This window comes from Pan troglodytes, chromosome 6 (assembly GCF_028858775.2).
Source record: "Pan troglodytes isolate AG18354 chromosome 6, NHGRI_mPanTro3-v2.0_pri, whole genome shotgun sequence".
NCBI lineage: Eukaryota > Metazoa > Chordata > Mammalia > Primates > Hominidae > Pan > Pan troglodytes.
Genome location: NC_072404.2, coordinates 117,498,921 through 117,512,914, shown reverse-complemented (window position 1 = coordinate 117,512,914; position 13,994 = coordinate 117,498,921). Strand labels below are relative to the sequence as shown.

General features: G+C 49.2%; 1 protein-coding gene across 21 annotated transcripts in view; it reads left to right on the top strand.

Moving 5' to 3' along the window:
• Positions 1 to 13,994, top strand: part of LOC134810473 (putative hydro-lyase KRH_21160) — a 158,096-nt gene that overhangs the window by 72,886 nt on the left and 71,216 nt on the right. For 11 of the 21 annotated variants that reach the window (XR_010158642.1, XR_010158643.1, XR_010158641.1 and 8 more), the window contains 5 exons: positions 281 to 504; positions 1,501 to 3,515; positions 4,747 to 5,809; positions 6,009 to 6,077; positions 7,246 to 7,556. The gene's annotated coding sequence lies outside the window, so the exon portion shown is untranslated. Of the gene's footprint in view, positions 1 to 280; positions 505 to 1,500; positions 3,516 to 4,746; positions 5,810 to 6,008; positions 6,078 to 7,245; positions 7,557 to 13,994 lie in introns of those variants that run through there. The other 10 variants (XM_063814952.1, XM_063814950.1, XM_063814963.1 and 7 more) reach the window with 9 other exon arrangements.

The window sequence follows — 13,994 nt, the reverse complement described above, 5'->3', positions numbered from 1 at the left end:
GATCCTAAGAGCCAGGAGGGGAACAGGGGCTGGCTCAGTCCTCGCCTCGCGGGGGGTGGCTCGCTCCGCTGAGATGTGCATCCTAAGAGCCAGGGGAGGAAGAGGGGGAGAGGATGATAATAATTTCAGCATTGCAGGCTGTGTTCACCCAGCCTGTTAAATTGTTATTAGTATCCTGAAAGGGAGAGGATGATATTACTCCCCATAACAGACAGATATGACTCCCCATCATAGAGCACGAGGTGTACACCTGCCCTGTGATTTTCTTCCTCATATTCAGAGACCGAGAGGTTGATGTCACTCCCAATATCGGAGGAAGTATACACCCCCGTGTGAGATGTTCCTTAATGATATTCCACAGCGGAGGGGGTGACATGACTACATACATGGCAGAAAGTGGAAACCCCCCAGGGATATTATTCCCACGATCCTGGAGGGAAGAAGATGATGTTACTTTCAATATGATAGAAGGTGGATGAAGTGGTGGACTGCCCCTCCACACCTGTGAGTATTTCTAGTTGGGTGGGATGAGAGACTGAGAAAAGAAATAAGACACAGAGACAAAGTGTAAAGATACAACAGTGGGTCCAGGGGACCGGCGCTCAGCACACCAAGGACCTGCACCGGCACCAGCCTCTGAGTTCCCTCAGTTTTTATTGATAATGATTTTCATTATTTTAGCAGAAAGGAATGTAGTAGGAGAGCAGGTTGATGATAAGGAGAGAGTCAGCAGAACATGTGAGCAAAAGAATCCATGTCATAATTAGGTTCAAGGGAAGGTACTATGACTGGACGTGCACATAAGCCAGATTTGTTTCTCTCTACCCAAACATCTCAGTGGAGTAAAGAATAACAAGGCAGTGTTACTGCAAACATGTCTCGCCTCCCGCCACAGGGCAGCTTTTCTCCTATCTCAGAGTTGAACGAATGTACAATCGGGTTTTACACCGAGACATTCAGTTCCCAGGGGCAAGCAGGAGATAGTGGCCTTCCTCCATCTCAGCTGCAAGAGGCTTTCCTCTTTTACTAATCCACCTCAGCACAGACCCATTACGGGTGTCGGGCTGGGGGACAGTCAGGTCTTTCTCATCCCATGAGGCTATATTTCAGACTATCACATGGGGAGAAAGCTTGGACAATACCCTGCTTTCAAGGGCAGAGGTCCCTGCGGCTTTCCACAGTGCATTGTGTCCCCGGTTTATTGAGACTAGAGAATGGTGATGACTTTTACCAAGTATACTGCTGGTAAACATTTTGTTAACAAGGCACGTCCTGCACAGCCCTACATCCCTTAAACTTTGATTTTATACAACACATGTTTTTGTGAGCTCCAGGTTGGGTCAAAGTGGCTGGGGCCAAGCGGCTAGGGCAAAGCTACAAATTAACATCTCAGCAAAGCAATTGTTTAAAGGACAGGTCTTTTTCAAAATGGAGTCTCTTATGTCTTTCCTTTCTACATGGACACAGTGACAGTCTGATCTCTCTTTCTTTTCCCTACAGGTGGACACGCCCCCACTGATATTCCTTCTAATTGCAACGTGGGAGAGGAGGATATGACATGCGATATCGCAGGGAGTAGAAACACCCCTGTGATACTGTTCTTCATATTCAGGGAGGAAGAGGATGATATTACTCCCAATACAGACGGGTGTACACCCTCTGTACAGCGAGGGTGTACACCTGTCTGTGAAAGAGTTCGTAATCTCCAGAGAGGGAGATGATATTACTCACAATATGGTAAAGAGGCTGTGAGTCCACGGAGGATCCTCAGAGCCAGCAGGGGAAGAGGGGCTGGCTCTGAGACCCCGCCTCGCTGGGGGTGCCTCCCCCCACTGCGATGGGGTTCCTAAGAGCCAGTGGGGGAAGAGGGGCTGGCTCTGAGACCCCGCCTCACGGGGGGTGCCTCCCCCCCCAGCGATGGGGGTCCTAAAGGCCAGTGGGGAAAGAGGGGCTGGCTCTGAGACTCCGCCTCACGGGGGGTGCCTCCCCCCCCTGCGATGGGGGTCCTAAAGGCCAGTGGGGGAAGAGGGGCTGGCTCTGAGACCCTGCCTCACGGGGGGTGCCTCTCCCCCCTGCGATGGGGGTCCTAAGGGCCAGTGAGGGAAGAGGGGCTGGCTCTGAGACCCCGCCTCACGGGGGGTGCCTCCCCCCCTGCGATGGGGGTCCTAAGAGCCAGTGGGGGAAGAGGGGCTGGCTCTGAGACCCCGCCTCACGGGGGGTGCCTCCCTCCCCTGCGATGGGGGTCCTAAGAGCCAGTGGGGGAAGAGGGGCTGGTTCTGAGACCCCGCCTCACGGGGGGTGCCTCCCCCCCCTGCGATGGGGGTCCTAAGGGCCAGTGGGGGAAGAGGGCCTGGCTCTGAGACCCCGCCTCACGGGGGGTGCCTCCCCCCATGCGATGGGGGTCCTAAGGGCCAGTGGGGGAAGAGGGGCTGGCTCTCTGTACCCGCCTTGCGGGGGGTGCCTCCCCCCCCTGTGATGGGGGTCCTAAGAGCCAGGAGCAGAAGAGGGGCTGGCTCTCTGTACCCGCCTCGCAGGGGGTGCCTCCCCCTCCGTGATGGGGGTCCTAAGAGCCAGAAGGCTTAGAGGGGCTGGCTCTCAGTCCCCGCCTCGTGGGGGGGTGCCTGCTCCCCCTGCGACGGGGATCCTAAAGGCCAGTGGGGGAAGAGGGGCTGGCTCTGAGACCACGCCTCGCTGGGGGTGCCTCCCCCCACTGCGATGGGGGTCCTAAGGGCCAGTGGGGGAAGAGGGGCTGGCTCTGAGACCCCGCCTCGCTGGGGGTGCCTCCTCCCCCTGCGATGGTGGTCCTAAGAGCCAGGGGGGGAAGAGGGGCTGGCTCTCAGTCCCCACCTCGCGGGGAGTGCCTCCCCTTCCTGCGATGGGGGTCCTAAGAGCCAGGAGGGGACGAGGGGCTGGCTTTCAGTCACCACAGCTTGGGGGGCCTTTATGTTCTGGTTTTACCCAAGAGTCAGCTGATTTGCTTCTTGTACTAGCAGGGCAGTTGCTGCCAAGGCCCTCAAACAGGGGGGCCATCCTTTAGAAACCCTGTCTAGCTGTTTAGAGAGGTAGGCCACCGGCCTCAGCCAGGGCCTCGCAGTTTGGGTTTAAAGTCCAGCTGCCATCTTCTCTCTGACGCATACAGTGGAAAGGGCTTTGTGAGATCCGCTAGCCCCTGGGCTGGGGCTTTCAGAAGTTTTTCCTTTAAGTCATGAAAGACTTGCTGTTGTTGGAATCCCCATTCCAAATGTTCCTGGTCCCCGCCCCCTTTGTGACGTCATACAAAGGCGTGGCTAATACTGCAAAGTTGGGCTCTGCAGTCTACAAAACCCCACAGCTCCTAGGAATTCTCTCACCAGCCTTCTGCCCTTAGGCTCCGGAAGATTGCAAATGACCTGCTTTCTTTCGGATCCCAGGCTGCTTTCGGACACCTGTCGAATAGTAAATCCCAAGTAAGCTACCTGCGGTCGTCGGCAGATCTGAGTTTTCTTCTTGGCCACCTAATACCCACAGCCCTCCAGGTCGGTCCTAAGGATCTTAGAATCCTCGATGGGGGTCATAAGCCATGGGGGGAAGAGGGACTGGCTCTCAGTCCCCGCCTCGCGGGGTGTGCCTCCCCCGTGTGATGGGGATCTTCAGAGTTGGGCGGGGAAGAAGGGCTGGCTCTCAGTCACCGCCTCGCGGGGTGTGCCTCCCCTCCCTGCCATGGGGTTCCTAAGAGAAATGGAGGGAAGAGGGGCTGGCTCTCAGTCCCCGCCACAAGGGGGTGCCTCCCCCCCTGCGATGGGGGTCCCAAGAGCCAGGGGGGGAAGAGCGGCTGGCTCTAAGTCCGCACCTCGCCAGGGGTGCATCCCCCCACTGTGATGGGGGTCCTAAGAGCCAGGGGGGAAAGAAGGGCTGACTCTCAGTCCCCGCCTCGCGGGGGGTGCCTTGCTACCCTGCGATGGGGGTCCTAAGAGCCAGGCAGGGAAGAGGGGTTGGCTCTCAGTCCCCGCCGCGCGGGAGGTGCCTCCCCCCCCTGCGATGGGGGTCCTAAAGGCCAGTGGGGAAGAGGGGCTGGCTCTGAGACCCCGCCTCACGGGGGTTGCCTCCCCCCCCTGCGATGGGGGTCCTAAGAGCCAGGAGCAGAAGAGGGGCTGGCTCTCTGTACCCGCCTCTCGGGGGGTGCCTCCCCCCCCCTGTGATGGGGGTCCTAAGAGCCAGAAGGCTTAGAGGGGCTTGCTCTCAGTCCCCGTCTCGTGGGGGGTGCCTCCTCCCCCTGCGATGGGGGTCCTAAGGGCCCAGGAGGAAGAGGGGCTGGCTCTGAGTCCCCGCCTCGCGGGGAGTGCCTCCCCTTCCTGCGACGGTGGTCCTAAGAGCCAGAGGGGGAAGAGGAGCTGGCTCTCAGTCTACGCCTCACGAGGTGCCTCCCCACCTTGCGATCGGGGTCCCAAGAGCCAGGGGGGAAGAGGGGCTGGCTCTCTTTGTGGATGATTCTTTTTCCATTCTCAGACAGTTTTCTTTTTTCTTTCTTTTTTTTTTTTTTTTGAGACTGAGTCTTGCTCTGTTGCCCATGCTTTGCTGGATCTCGGGTGACTGCAACCACTGCCTCCCAGGTTCAAGATATTCTCCTGCCTCAGCCTCCTGAGTAGCTGGGACTAGAGGCGTGTGTCACCACACCCAGCTAATTTTTGTATTTTTAGTAGAGATGGGGTTTCACCATGTTTGCCAGGATGGTCTCTATCTCCTGACCTTGTGATCCACCCACCTCAGCCTCCCAAAGTGCTGGGATTGCAGGTGCGAGCCACCGGGTCCAGCCTCTCAGGCGATTTTCATACCTGCATACTCTGATCACTACTCTGTTAAACAGTCAAGGAGGGTAAGTATTATCTTCAGATTTCCAGAGCTCTGTCTCTGTACAGCCCTCTCCTCCTCAATATTCTGCCCTATGAATTCTAGCCACATTGGCCTTCCCAGACTCACAGTTCTGTCCTCTCAACTCAGGAAGATCTCTGAGCTCCATCTGCATTCTTTCTTCCTGTGCTGTGGCCTGGAAAGTTTTCTAAGGTGTTTGGGAGGTCAATTGTGGGGCTAGCCTCATTTGTTTCTCATTTCTTGAGGATCACTGCCCTTTGATGCTTGATTCCAGTGATTGATTCCCTTTGTTGCTTGAGGGCCATAGTTTCATATATTTTGTCCAGTATTTTTGTTGTTTTAGGTCAGAAAGTAATTTTGGTCTCTGTTACTCCATCTTGGCCAGAAGTGTAAGACCTAAGCATTTACACATCAAAATAGTGCACACATAATTTTAGTTTAAGCTACTTTTTAAAAAATCTCCTTCATTTTCCATTTAGCATTCTATTTAGGGTATTACATTGGTTTTTTTGAAATTCTGTTACTGGCAGTTTCTATTGCCTATCAATCCCATTTAAAGATAGTGCATAGGGTATTCTAAAATAGCTGTTAAGCAAAGAGAAAATTGGGCCTGATAGGGTGAGAATCACAGCTCTAATACCTAGAGTGACCTTATAATGTATTGTCCAAAGGAGATATTTTTGACAATGAAAGAAGAGGGTGTTGTTAGTAATTATATCAGGACCCTGGCCTAAACCAGGACTATCCCAGGCAGCCTGGGACATATTTGTACCCCATCTCTATTTAATGCCTTTATACAATTCTTTACTTAATTCTACCAGCCTTTATTGAGCCTGCTTTCTTTTTCTACCTGAGTGCCACGTGCTGACATCACTAAGATCAATACAGCAAACTCTGAAAGATGGACAGAGAGACAGGAGATGGTCCTTTATCATGCAGTGTGATCTGTGCTGCAATAGAGGTGAGCACAAGGGCCTTACGAAGGCTCAGTGAGTAGCATGCTTGACTGCAGGGGAGGGCACTTAGGTTAGAAAAGATGAGTCGAAGTATGTTCATAGGGAGCCTGGGATGAGAGGTGGTGGGAAAGGTATTCCAGACAGTGTGTGTCAAGGCCAAGAGCCAGGGGAACAGAGGTGGGGCTTCTTTTTTTTTCTTCTAAGATGGAAGAGTGTTCTGATCGGCTGGAAAACAGCGTACATGGGAAGCTGTACAGAAATGAGTGGGGAAAGGTAATACTTACCAGCAACAATAGTTAATATTTAGTGCCCACTTATGACATGCTGGACACAGTTCCGGGTACTCTGAACATATTCGCTCATTTAATCTTTACAACAACCCTATGAGGTAGGTACTATTATTATCCCCATTTTCAGGTGAGGAATCTGAGGCACAGAGAAAGTAAGTATGTTGCCCAGGGCCACGCACCAAGTATGTGGTGTGTCCTGGAGTTGAATGCAGAGCCCCTCCACTCTAAACTCCTGAAAGCCAGATGCTACAAGGCGTTGTTATTCCAAGTGGAGGAATGCTAAGGACAGCATCCTGCAGGTGACCAGGAAACCCTGAAGCATTCGAAGCAGGGGAATGGCTTAAAACAAGGTGGTATAAGAAAGTGCTCCCAGAGCAGCATGAAAGTCTGGTGTAGTGGAGGTCTCCGCTAGCCACAAGAGGTGGTAAGAGGCTGAGCTGAAGCAGCTGCAGCAGGGATGCAGAGGATACATTCCCCAAACCCTTATGGGCAGAGTCCTTTGGCTTCAGTGACCACGGCCAAGGGTGCAGAGGAGAAGCCCAAGAAGATGCCAGGTGTCTGGCTTATGCCCCTGTGTGAACGTGAAGCCTCTCATTGACATGCAGGTTACAGGAGGAAAAGCAGGTTTATTTGGGAAGGAGGCTTCTAGACCATGACTTCCATTTTAGCCATGTAGTTTTTGAAGTGCTTGTACAAGTTCTAGGTGGAAATGTCCAGGTGGCAGTGGGGAACTCAAAGTAGATCTCAGGAGAGAGGCTTAGGCCAGAGGGCTTGGGGAATCATCAGCATGGGGGTGGGAGGAGAGCTGGTATTTGGATGAGATTGCAGTGGAGCACGAACAGAGTGGGAAAAGGTGGTGATGAACCCAGGGACTCCAGTATGCGGTAGCTGGCTGTGAGATTAGGAAGCAATGAAGGAAGCCGAGAAGGATGTGGGGGAGAAGCATCAATAAGGAATAAATGAGTTGCACGTGCTCCAGAGAGGCCAAATAAAGACTGGATTTGGCTCTCGCAGGTCATACACGAAAGAATCTCGGAACCAAAAGGAAAATGGTGGTGGTTTAAAGGGTATATTCAGTTTCTAGGTCTGCTGTCACAAAATACCAGAAACTGGGTGTCTTGTTAAAACAACAGAAATTTTTTCTCTCACAGTTTTGGAAGCTAGAAGTTCAAAATGAGGTGTTGGCAGCACCATGCTCTCTCTGAAGATGCTAGGAAGAATCTGCTCCATGCCTTTCCATTCGCTTCTGGGGTTTCCTGCAAGCCCTGACATTCTTTGGCTTGTAGATGCATCACCCCAGTTTCCGCCCCCATCATCACATGGCCTCCTCTCTGTGTGTGCCTCTGCGTTCCCTCTATTCTTCTTCTAAGGACACCGACACCAGTCATAGTGGATTAAGGGTCCACTCCTAACTAATTACATCTGCAACAACCCTATTTCCAAATAAAGTCACATTCTGAGATTCCTAGGGAGAACATGAATTTTTGGGGGTGTGTGGATACTGTTCAACCTGGGACATGGAGTAAATAAATGGCAAGGAAGATTACAGATGACTTTAAGCTAAAGAGGGAGATAGGGTTAAATGTAGGACTTTTTTTTTTTTCCAGGACGGGAGAGGTTTAAACATGTTACTACATTGAATAAATGAAATAACCATGGACATGGAGTGGCTAAAGATTCTGAACTAAGTGCAAGTAATTGATAGCGCAAGCTCCCAAGGGGCTGGGGCCTGGAGCGCAGATGGATGGATACACTGTGGGCAGAACTGGGGCGTGGGAGGGGTGTGCCGATGCAGATGTGTTTGAGTGTGGGGGGCCAGAAGCTGATTGGGGCGAAGCATGACAGTGCAGCTCCAAGCACGCTGGAGGTGTTCACCAAGCAAATCAAGAGCAGATGGCAGAATGAGCAGCTGAAATAACAGCTTGTGAAATCAACCCTACTTTGTGGGGAGAGGATTGGTTAAGGATTCTAGCCATGAGAACCAAGAAGAGGAGGATAATCTGTTCATGCCTATTATGGGGCTTTGGGGGAGCAGTTTCAGCCTCAACCTTGAGAATGTTTTAGAAGGCCAGAGAAAGGAACCCTGCAAATCATGTGAGCTGGCCCCTCACTTTGAGATGAAGTGTCCATACAGCAGTAACGCCACCCTCTGTAGTGGTTCTAGAGTGTGGCAATCTGGAGGGGTCATTATGGAAAAGGGCTGAAGCATAAGAATGTAGGCCCAATACTGAGATAGAAAGAGGATTCTCTGAGATGACTTAGGCAGGGTGATGGTGGTGGAGGTGGGTGTAGGAAGCCCTCTGCTGCCTCAGTCCGAGCATGGAATTCAATTGGTCAAGAGCAGAGCCAATCACCATTTAGGCCCCCTTGTTAGCCTTAATTTATTCCTCAGGTATGGAGAATACTCCTCAAGATGCATTCAGAGTGTAAGCTACCTCTTCCTCAGCAGAGGACTGCCCTGCAGGTTTGCAGTTCTGTCATTTGGAAACTCCCTGATGTGTCCCTTGGCTCTTCCCATTCTTTTGCTTCAACACATTTTAAGACCAGGCACCTTAACTGCAGAAACAGCATGAAAAACAAGTAGGTTTCAGGAAAAATTATCCCAAGTGGAGTCTCTACTGTGCTCTGTTTATCAGATTTAAAGCTTAAAACAGTGTAAGAGTTTTTACAGAGTGTATTCATATCACACCAGTTTTGGGTCCATAGACAGGGGCTTTTTCTAGATCAAACCGTTCAATTGTCCTATTGATCCTGGCCTAAAATCTGAGTGGATAAAAAATATTTTAGGAGAGATGAGATTCTAACCCTCAATGGCAAAAAGCAGGGCTGAGCCCTAAGCCCACGTTTTTACACATATTTTACAATTGAATGTGTTGCACTACTGCTAGAACACTAGTTCTCAACCAGGGGCGATTTTGCTTTCCAGGGGACATTGGCAATGTCTGGAGACATTTTTTTTTCCATTTTCAAAAATTGTGGCAAAGCACATAACATAAAATTAGCCATTTGAACCATTTTCATGTGTATAGTTCAGTGGCACTAAGCACCTTCACACTGATGTGCAACCATCACCACCATCCATCCATAGAACTCTTTTCATTTTGCAAAACTGTAACTCTGTACCCATTAAACACTAACTCGCCATTTCCCTCTTCTCCCAGCCCCTGACAACCATCATTTGACTTTCTGTCTCCATGATTTTGACTACTCTAGGTACCTCAAATAAGTGGAATCATACTGTTGAGGGATTTTTGATGGTCACAACTTGGGATGGGGTGCTGCTGGTGTCTAGTGGGTAAAGGCTAGGGATGCCACTTAGCATCCTGCAATGCACAGGATGGTCCCCACAAGAAAGCAATAACTAACCCCAAACGTCAATCCTACCAAAACTGAGAAACTCTGAGCTAGAAAAATCCCATGAGTAATCTTACACCATGGAGTATCAGTCAGTAGAGACTAGTTATGTTGCAATAAGAAACCACCTCCAAATTTCTGTGGTTTAAAACGACTTATATTTTTGCTCTAACATGGAGCATCCTTAATCAGCAATCCGGGCTGGTGGGAGTTCATCCTGACCTGGGCTTCTACGATGATAAATTGTGCACTGGCTTTTAAAGCTCCTATTGGAAGTGTCCAGGTCATTTTCGGTCACACTTTGTTGGCCAGATCAAATCACAGGTCCACATCTCACTTCAAAGGGAGGAAGGAAGTGCATTTTTACTCTGAGGAAATACAACCACCACACCTAGCAATTAAAAATAAACCTCATAGTGTTATCACCTGCTTGAAGTGCTGCTATCAGACCAAGCCTACCAGTAGGAGTGGTGCAGGCTTCAGGTGTTTTGTTTTGTTTTGTTTTGTTTTGTTTTGTTTTTGGAGACTGCACTCCAGCCTTAGTCTGTCATGCAGGCTGGAGTACAGTGGTGTCATCACAGCTTATTGCAGCCTTGACCTCCCCACACAAGCGATCCTCCCACTTCAGCCTCCTGAATAGTTGAGACTACAGGCCCGTGCCACCACGCCCGGTTAATTTTTTGTATTTTTTGGAGAGATGGGGTTTCACTATGTTGCCTAGACTGGTCTTGAACTCCTGGATGCAAGTGATCCACTTGCCTCGGCCTCCCAAAGTGCTGGGATTACAGGCGTGAGCCGCCATGCCAGGCCTAGAAGCTCATTCTTATTGGCCAGAAGCTAGAGAGTGATCTGAAGACTCCAAGCCAGGCCAGACTGGTTTCAAGCCTTAGGGCTAGTGTATTAATGAATGAGGTTCGAGCTTCTATGGCATGGGAACTGAGGGGCACCACAACACTCAGCTTACTCAAGGGACCAATTCTAGCAGCCTTCGAAGGAGTCTGAAAAAGGTAGCCTTGAATTAGTTTCCGGGTGAAAAATATTTGTCCCAATTGAAGCAAGTACTACTAGTGACTGCCTCTGCTATGGAAGCAGGGGTTACCTGCTTACCTGTGAGCAATAGGATTTCTTGGGGTTGATTTTGCAGGAACATGTACCTCCATGTGGCCAAACAAGCAGGCTTGCTTAGATTTGCACCACAGGATATTAAAGTGGAAAGGAATCTTAAACATCTAATTGAGGGATGGCAAATTGGGTTCATTGTAAGGGTCACCTCTGACCCTGTGGTTGTGGCTGCTAGGAGCACTGGGTGGGAAGAATTCCATATTTTTTTCCAGAGAGAGACAGCCACGCTTCATTAGAGAGTCTAGTGGGCATGGAAGGGAGGGGGTGAGTTGTTGTGCCTGTAACAGGATTTTGCCATCCCTAGTTCTAATCCAACACTTTGAGAGCTGAGGCTCAGCTCCACGAGTGATTTATAGAGGTCCTTCCTTTATTGCTTTTATGTCACCACATCTAGAATTAGGTCTTCTGCTTCCAAGAAAGTCAGCTGCCTCATTACCATGTAGCATAGCTAGATTTCCCATTTCACCCAGAAAATAAATATTTTTTGAGGGCTGGCCAAGTGCGGTGGCTCCCGCCTGTAATCCCCGCATTTTGGGAGGCCAGGGTGGATGGATCATTTGAGGTCAGGAGTTCGAGACCAGCCTGGCCAACATGGTGAAACCCTGTTTCTGCTAAAAATACAAAAATTAGCCAGAAATCCCTTGAACCCAGGAGACGGAGGTTGCAGCGAGCCAAGATCGCACCACTGCACTCCAGCCTGGGTGGAAGAGAGAGATTCCGTCTCAAAAAATAAAATAAATAAATAAATAAATTCACAAAAATATTTATTGAGGGCCCACTTGGTTTTTAGCACTGAAATAGGAGCCGAATATAGAGCAGTGAATGAATAGGCCAAGTCCCTGCTCTTCTTGGCCTTACATTTTGGGGGAGGAGACAGATTAGTAATTATTAGGAGAATTATTAGTAATTATTAGGAGAAAGCAGGAAATTTCTGCTTTCATGGGTGGGATACCAGAAGGTAAATCATTATGCAAGGATATTTTGGGACAAGTTTCTATAGCATAGATGTATTTTAGGATGATTGGGGCTGTGTGTTGTGAGCACGGGATCTCTGAGGCAGTCAAAGGGCACCAGGAACCTCATCTCTTAAGACGTGCATGCACCGTAGGCTGCCGTTTGTGTCCCTCACTCTGGCCAAGCTCCCTTCTTTATCATGGCCTTTGCACTTGCTGTTCTCTGTCTGGGGAAGAATGCTCTTTCCCTAGAGATCCAAATGGCTCACTCCTTCAGTGTCTTCAAATCTCTGTCAAATATCACCTAAACAGAGAGGCTTTCCCTGGCCTCTAGAGGACAAAGTAGCACATTTTCTCACCCACTTACCCTGCTCATCCTTCTTTATAGCACCCCTCACCACCTGCTGTATTATTTGTTTATCGTTCAGCTTTTTCTCTAAAATGGAAGATCTATGAGAACAAGAACCTGTCTGCTCATTGAGGTGTTACTCTAGAAAAATGTCTGGCCCATAGCAGGTGCTTAATCAACAATTTTTGAAGGAAAAGTGGAGGAAAAAAAGATAGGAGAAAGCAAACTCATGAAGAAGAGTGCTTGGGTGGGGTGGGAGGAGAAGAGGGCAATGGATCCAGGTCCTACAGGGATTCACTGTTCAAGCAGAAAGTCCAGGGAAAGCCACATGGTCTCCTTCAATCGGACGAGCTGGAGATGCTGACATCCCCTGCTACCTGGGAGCCAGTGCATGCAATGCTCCAGCTGGGTCTAAGGACAGAAGAAGGCTAATGAACAGTCACCTTCGGAGCAACAGGGTCACTTCAGTCCTCCCTGTTTACTTCCAAGCTGCTGAGAGTCTTATGCACATTTCCTCTTCTCACTTGCCTCTTCACATCCCTAGCTGCCACAGGAATTTATGGCTTAATTAAAGTGGGAAGCAGGGTTTATACATGTTTATATAAAGTTATATTTTCCTCCACCTCTTTGTTGGAAGAAAACTCAAATGTTAAAATTCTTAGGAGCCCAGGAGTTCGAGACTAGCCTGGGAAACATTGCAACCCCATCTCTACAAAGAATAAAAAAATTAGCTGGGAGTGGTGGTCCCAGCTACTTGGGAGGCTGAGGCAGGAGAATCATTTGAGCCCAGGAGGTTGAGGCTGCAGTGAGCCATGTTAGTGCCATTGCACTCCAGCCTGGGTGACAGAGTGAGATCTTGTTTAAAAATAAAGAAAGAAAGAAACACCTAGAAAGGACACTAGAGATAAATCTAGTTCATGCTCCTTGTTTTCTATGGGAGGACACTGAGGTCCAGGGTCACACAACTCACAAATGGCCAGCCTACGGAAACCCTGTAAGAGGCAGAGTGTGAGGAAAAAGCAGGCACTTGTGATAACCCCACTGGTGGGCAGGAGCTAAGCCTCCATAGGTGGGGAAGGGAATTAACCCCAGGACACAGGCTCCAGTCTGGGGGCTTGAGATGCTCAGGGGACACCAGTTAGAACTAAGGCAGGAGGCCAAGGCAGAAGCTGTGCTCCTCTGCCTGGATGTATGAGGGCAGCAGAGGAAGAAGAGTTGGCAAAGCAGCCCAGAAACACATGAAGAGGAGGAGTGAATGTAAGTAGAGCATGCCAGAGATGGCAGATCAAGGCAGGGAGTTAAATTGAAGGAGGAGGCGGCCGCGGCCAAGGGTGCACAGTGATTCAAAGTTACAGTTGGTTATGGGCTGGGGAAACAGCTTCCTGTTTCACTGCTGTGAGAGGCAACCAGGTTGTAAGGAAAGGAGGGGAAGAGGGAGACGTTAACATGGAGGAGTGAATGTAGACAGAACCTTCCAGATGTTGGCTGAAGATAGAAAGGAGAGGGAGGAGGGGTTCTGGAGGGAGAAAGAAGTTAAAGAGTATTTTTTTATATGGGGAGATATGGGAGTTTTGGGTTTTATTTTTGGCTTGTGAGAATGAGCTAATCTTGTATAAAGGGATTAAAGATTTTTTAAAAATTTATCTCTGAGCCTTAGGTCTTTCAACTTTAAAACGAAGATAAAAAATCTATGTCTTTGGCTTATGAGGATTAAAATGTGAAAACACATTACTCCAGTGCCTGGCACATTATAAACACATAATACATGGTAGCTATTTTAAACATTTTATTATAAACTTATGTAGTGCTCATCTGGAGGCCTAGGAAAGTGTTATTGAAAGTATTTTAAATCTTAGTATCTTATATTTATCATTTATAGGGTATAGTAGATTAAGAAATACTTCACGTATTTTGAAAGATTGGGCTGGAAACATACCCGAAGAAGCATTCTTTTTATCTCTCATGTACATGTGGACATTATACATTTTAATTAAGTGTTATTATATGAGCCAAATTCCCTCCTCATGGGTGTTAGTAGGAGTTGACCTCGAAGGAGGGAGGATTTGGTTGTGGATTTATGACTCACATCTGTGAAAGGAGTAAGGGCAAATAAGAACAGGAA